The sequence below is a fragment of the Dermacentor silvarum genome, chromosome 3, assembly GCF_013339745.2.
Source record: "Dermacentor silvarum isolate Dsil-2018 chromosome 3, BIME_Dsil_1.4, whole genome shotgun sequence".
NCBI lineage: Eukaryota > Metazoa > Arthropoda > Arachnida > Ixodida > Ixodidae > Dermacentor > Dermacentor silvarum.
The window spans coordinates 47,948,236-47,954,235 of NC_051156.1; positions in this window are offsets into that span (position 1 = coordinate 47,948,236).

Below are 6,000 nucleotides of genomic sequence, written 5' to 3' on the forward strand. Positions count from 1 at the left end.
TCGGCTCAACTTCCGGGGTTGGAGTGAGCGAGAGAGAGAGAGAAAAACTTTAATGAATAAAATGAAACTTTAGGTCCCGTGGTTGGGGCCCCTAGTCCAGGGCTCCACTGGCACGAGCGGTTCGCTGGGCTTGGTCCAGGAGAGCCAGTTGGCTGTCCTGGTCCTCGTTTGCAAGCCGCGCCTCCCACTGCCTGTTAAAAGCTTCTGTTTTTAGTAGTGTGGAGTTTATATTGCCACATGCTATATCCGTCGCCGCGGGTATGTGCCCGGCCATGGAAACGACGCTGAAGTAGCGCGCGGGTATAAAAACAGAGACGACAACGACGTTGCGTTTTGCTGCTCAGATAAAGTGCTTGTATACGTGCTGTACGCCGGCTTCCACGTCTCCTGCGAGGTCGTGACACTGGTGGAGGTGCTGGGTAGGATTGCCTCATGCTTAGCACCCCTTCGCGGAGCCATCCATCGAACGCGGAATCGCCTTCGCTCGTCGAAACTCCTGTTCACCGGTACAGCCGCCGCCTGCTAGGCCTGACGCCCGAGTTCAACCCCTTGCAGGATCCTGCCGGACCACGTCTAACTACTACCGCCATGGCCACTGCAACTCCATCGCAGGTGACGCTACAGCATCCTATGGTCCCAGAAAGTTTCCATGGTGACGCCATTGAAGATGTCCAAGATTGGCTGGACCAGTTCGAGCGTGTCGCCAGTCATAATGAATGGAGCTCCCGGCAAAAGCTGTCTTATGTCTATTTTGCTCTTCGAAGACAGTGCGCGGACATGGTTTGTGAACCGGGAGAGGAGCCTGACCACATGGGATGCCTTCCGCACCCAGCTGCTAGACACATTCACTAGCAGCGACAGAAAAGACAATGCGCAGCGCCTTCTCGAATCTCATGTTCAGAAGCCAAATGAGAGCGTTGCCATGTTTGCAGAAGATATGGCCCGCCTTTTCCACAGAGCAGACCCTGAGATGGCCGAAGAAAAGAAGTTGCGCTGTCTCTTGCGGGGAGTGAAGGAGCAGCTGTTTGCCGGACTCGTGAGGAATCCACCGACGACAGTGGCCGAATTTACCAAGGAGGCTACCGCTATCGAACGGGCACTACAGCAGCGGTACCGCCAATACGATCGCGAGAACTCGCCAACAAATGCTTCATTGCTACCTGAGGGCGGCGGCACATCTCTGCGTGAAGTTATCCGAGAGATTGTGCGAGAGGAGATCCGGCAGCTCGGAATTGCTCCCATGGCACCAGCGGTGGCTTCTGTCGCGGATGTCGTCCGGGAGGAAGTTCGACAGGCCTTTTCTTCGCCCGACTGGCAAGCAGCGCCGCGACGATGCACATACGCGGAAGCTCTTTGTCGTCCACCTCCCGCCACTTCGATGCTGCTGACACCGTCGACCACTCCGACGCAGCCACCGCCGCCATCCCCGACGCCTTATCTTCGACAGTCACAGCCGCCGCCAGCAATGCCGTATCGCCGACAGCCGATCGCTGCGCCGCAGTCTTACGGAGAATTTCCTGCCGGCTATCCGCTACGAAAAACCGATTTGTGGCGCACCGCTGACCGCCGGCCGCTATGCTTTCATTGCGGTGAAGCAGGCCATGTTTATCGAGCTTGCCACTACCGCGCAGCTGGGTTTCCCAGATTTCCCACCAACTATAGTTACCCTCGGTTTGACGCTCCACGTACATGCGACGACAATCCTTCAAGCTTTCGACCGGAAGGTTCAACGACGCCTCGATCGCGTTCCCCATCACCGGCTCGTTACACCCAACCAACCCGTCGCGATTTTCCTGACGCCACTAGGGGCAGGTCTCCTAGCCCGCGCCGGGGAAACTAGAGGCAGCGACCTCCGGGGGTGAGGTTGCATACCGTCCAGCTTCCCAAGAACCCCCATCACCGACGATCGACGACTCTACGACTCCGACGATTCCAACCACACCACATGTAACAGACGCCGTCAGCGCCGATCTTGTCGTTAGCATTGACGGCCACCAAGTGGCCGCTGTCGTTGACACTGGTTCGCATTTTTCGATAATGAGTCTCAAGCTAGCCGACAGACTAAGAAAAGTGAAGACGCCCTGGACCGGGCCCAACATCAGAACTGCCGGGGGCCAGTTGATGACGCCGATTGGAAAATGCACAGCCAGAATCATAATCGCCGGTTCAGCCTTCGTTGCCACCCTCGTCATTCTCTTTGAGTGCTGTAAAGAACTTATTTTGGGAATGGATTTCTTGAGGGAGTACGGTGCAGTTATTAATGTCCGCGACCGCATGGTGACATTTGCTACGAGCTCCGAAGACGTCGACCCCGCGGATGACCAGCGACCGCGTTTACGTATCGACGACGACGACGTCACGCTTCCGCCGCGAAGTTGTTCCCTCGTGCCTGTCATTTGCGATAACTTGCACACCGGGCCTGGCGTCGCTGAACACATCAACGCACTAGTACTGAGTCAGGGCGTTTCCGTCGCCAGGGCCGTAATTAATGTACTCGACGGACATGCTGAACTCCTGCTGACGAATTTTAGCAGGGAACGTCGACAGATTGTTAAAGGCACTGCTGTTGCTTACTTCGACGAAATTGCCCCAATACAAGACTGCCTCTCAGTGCAGCACGCGGTGTCCTCCGCGGCTATGCCTGCACCTGTGGTTGATGTCAGTCGAACTTTATCGCCCATCGAACGCAACAGCCTTCTTGAGCTCATCAATGAGTTTAACAGCTGCTTCGCATCAACGTCAAGAGTTAGCCAGACGCCGCTCACCAAACACCGTATTATCACCGAAGACGACGCAAGACCCATCCGGCAGAATCCTTATCGTGTAGCACCGAAAGAGCGGGAGGCAATCCAAAAACAAGTGAAGACGATGCTTGAGGACGGAGTTATTCGGCCATCTAAGAGTCCATGGGCATCGCCTGTCGTATTGGTGAAAAAAAAGGACGGTAGTCTGCGCTTCTGCGTCGACTATCGAAAACTCAACCAGATCACAAAGAAAGACGTTTATCCGCTACCGCGTATCGATGATTCACTGGACCGGCTACGAAACGCGCGTTACTTTTCGTCGATGGACTTGAAAAGCGGCTACTGGCAAATCGAAGTTGATGAGAGAGACCGTGAAAAGACCGCTTTTGTGACACCCGATGGACTTTATGAATTTCAGGTGCTTCCCTTCGGTTTGTGTTCTGCGCCAGCAACGTTTCAACGACTCATGGACACGGTACTCTCAGGCCTCAAATGGCAAACCTGCCTAGTGTACCTCGACGACGCGATTGTTTTCTCCGCCACGTTCGACGAACACTTACGGAGACTGAAGACGGTCTTTGAGGCAATACGCTCAGCAGGCCTAACTTTGAAACCGGAAAAATGCCATTTCGGTTTTGAGGAACTTCAATTCCTCGGTCACGTGGTTAGTCATGAAGGTGTTCGACCTGACCTTGATAAAATCACTGCCGTCGCTAATTTCCCGACGCCATCTGACAAAAAGGCCGTGCGACGTTTTCTGGGCCTTTGCGCCTATTACCGGAGGTTTATTGCGGACTTTTCGCGCATCGCGTGTCCATTAACACATCTCACCCGCGAAGGTGTCCCCTTCGTGTGGGGCGAAGATCAGCAACGGGCATTTGACGAGCTACGGCAGCGGCTGCAGACGCCTCCTGTGCTCGCACACTTTGACGAAGACGCCCCGACGATTCTTCATACCGATGCTAGCAATGTCGGCCTTGGCGCAGTGCTCCTTCAGCAGCAGGACGGCACCGAAAGAGTGCTTGCTTACGCCAGCAGGACCCTATCCAGAACGGAGACTAACTACTCCACTACAGAAAAAGAGTGCCTCGCGGTAGTCTGGGCCATCCTGAAATTTCGCCCATATCTATACGGTCGCTGTTTCACCGTCGTCAGTGATCACCATGCACTTTGCTGGCTGACTAATTTAAAAGATCCAGCTGGTCGGCTAGCACGCTGGAGCCTTCGGCTCCAGGAGTTCGACTTCACTGTTGTCTACAAATCGGGGAAGCGCCACGCCGACGCCGACTGCCTGTCTCGATCGCCTGTTGAGACTGCATTGCACGACGATGACGACGCGGCTTTTCTAGGCATGGTAGACGCTGTCGCCGTTTCACGCCTGCAACGCGAGGACGCAGAACTGGTTCCTCTTATTGATTACTTAGAGGGAAAAACAAGCTGCGTGCCGAGGTTATTCGCCAGAGCGTTGCCTTCATTTTGCTTGCGTCACGACGTTCTCTACAAAAAGAACTTTTCACCCAGTGGCAGCAGCTACCTACTTGTCGTTCCCGCATCTCTACGGAAAGAAGTCCTACACGCCTGTCACAACGAGCCGACCGCTGGTCACTTGGGCTACTCCCGCACATTATCCAGAATTAGGCTAAAGTATTACTGGCCGAGACTTGCGCCGGTCGTGAAACGTTATGTCCAGACATGCCTGGATTGCCAGCATCGCAAAATCCCACCGGTCAAGCCTGCTGGACTGCTGCATTCTGTTCAGATACCACAAGCGCCATTCGCACAAGTTGGCATGGACCTTTTAGGTCCATTTCCAGTGTCTTCTGCCGGCAATAGATGGATAATCGTCGTCACAGATTATCTTACCCGATACGCCGAAACAGGTGCTCTCCCGCGGGGAACAGCAGCCGAAGCAGCACGATTTTTCATCGAAGCCGTCGTCCTAAGGCATGGCGCTCCCGCAGTGGTCATTACCGACAGAGGTTCTGCTTTCACGGCCGCGCTTCTGGATACCGTGTTGCGATTAAGTGGTACAATTCACCGAAAGACAACCGCTTATCACCCCCAAACCAATGGGCTGACAGAACGTTTGAATAAGACTCTGGCAGACATGATGAGTATGTACATCGACGTCGACCACAAGAAGTGGGACGATATTTTACCATATGTTACATTTGCGTACAACACGGCTCGCCAGCAGACAACACGCGTGACACCTTTCAGCCTCGTCTATGGCCGGGAAGTAACAACACTGTTGGACGCGATGCTGCCACACGAGTGTAGTGATCACGAGACTGGTGCCGAGGAGTTTACGCAACGCGCCGAGGAAGCAAGGCAGCTTGCACGCTTGCGCATCCAAGAGCAACAGAACTACGATGCCAGACACTACAATCTTCGACACAGACCCGTCACGTACAACGTCGGCGACCAGGTGTGGGTTTGGACTCCTATTCGTCGGCGGGGGCTATCTGAGAAGCTCCTGCGAAGATACTTCGGGCCGTACACAGTTCTACGCCGCATCAGTGACGTGAATTATGAAGTTGTGCCCGACAGTCCTAACTGCTCCAAACGCCGGCAGCATCTGCCCGAGGTTGTGCACGTGCTTCGTATGAAGCCATATTTTGCATCATGACCTCACTTTTGCACCAGCACTGCACTTTCTTGGGCGCTTGGCGCATCGGGACGATGCTTCTTTCAAAGGAGGGGCAAATGCCACATGCTATATCGTCGCCGCGGGTATGTGCCCGGCCATGGAAACGACGCTGAAGTAGCGCGCGGGTATAAAAACAGAGAGGACAACGACGTTGCGTTTTGCTGCTCAGATAAAGTGCTTGTATACGTGCTGTACGCCGGCTTCCACGTCTCCTGCGAGGTCGTGACAATATGTTTGGTCTGTTTGGGCATATCCACGTGATGTGCGGTAACGTTGGCGTGTCCCCACACCACGGGCATTCGTCAGTGTATCGTGCTTGGCGAATACGGCTAAGTATATGTAGGTTTGGGTATGTCGGCGCCAATTCCTCGCCTGTTGACTGTTTAAATTATGATGAGGGCGTCCATATTGCCTCCGCTCCTGTCTTTGGTGTTCGAGGATGTCGCGCGGTGTAGAAAGAGGCTCGTCACTGGGTCGGTCCGCAGCTCGGATGATTAGTACGCGAGCTAGCCGGTCCGCCCTTGTGTTGCCCTCCATGCCCTCGTGTGCGGGGCACCAAGTGAGGTTGTGGAATCCGGTAATTTGACTGCCTAGAATTTTTAGTAC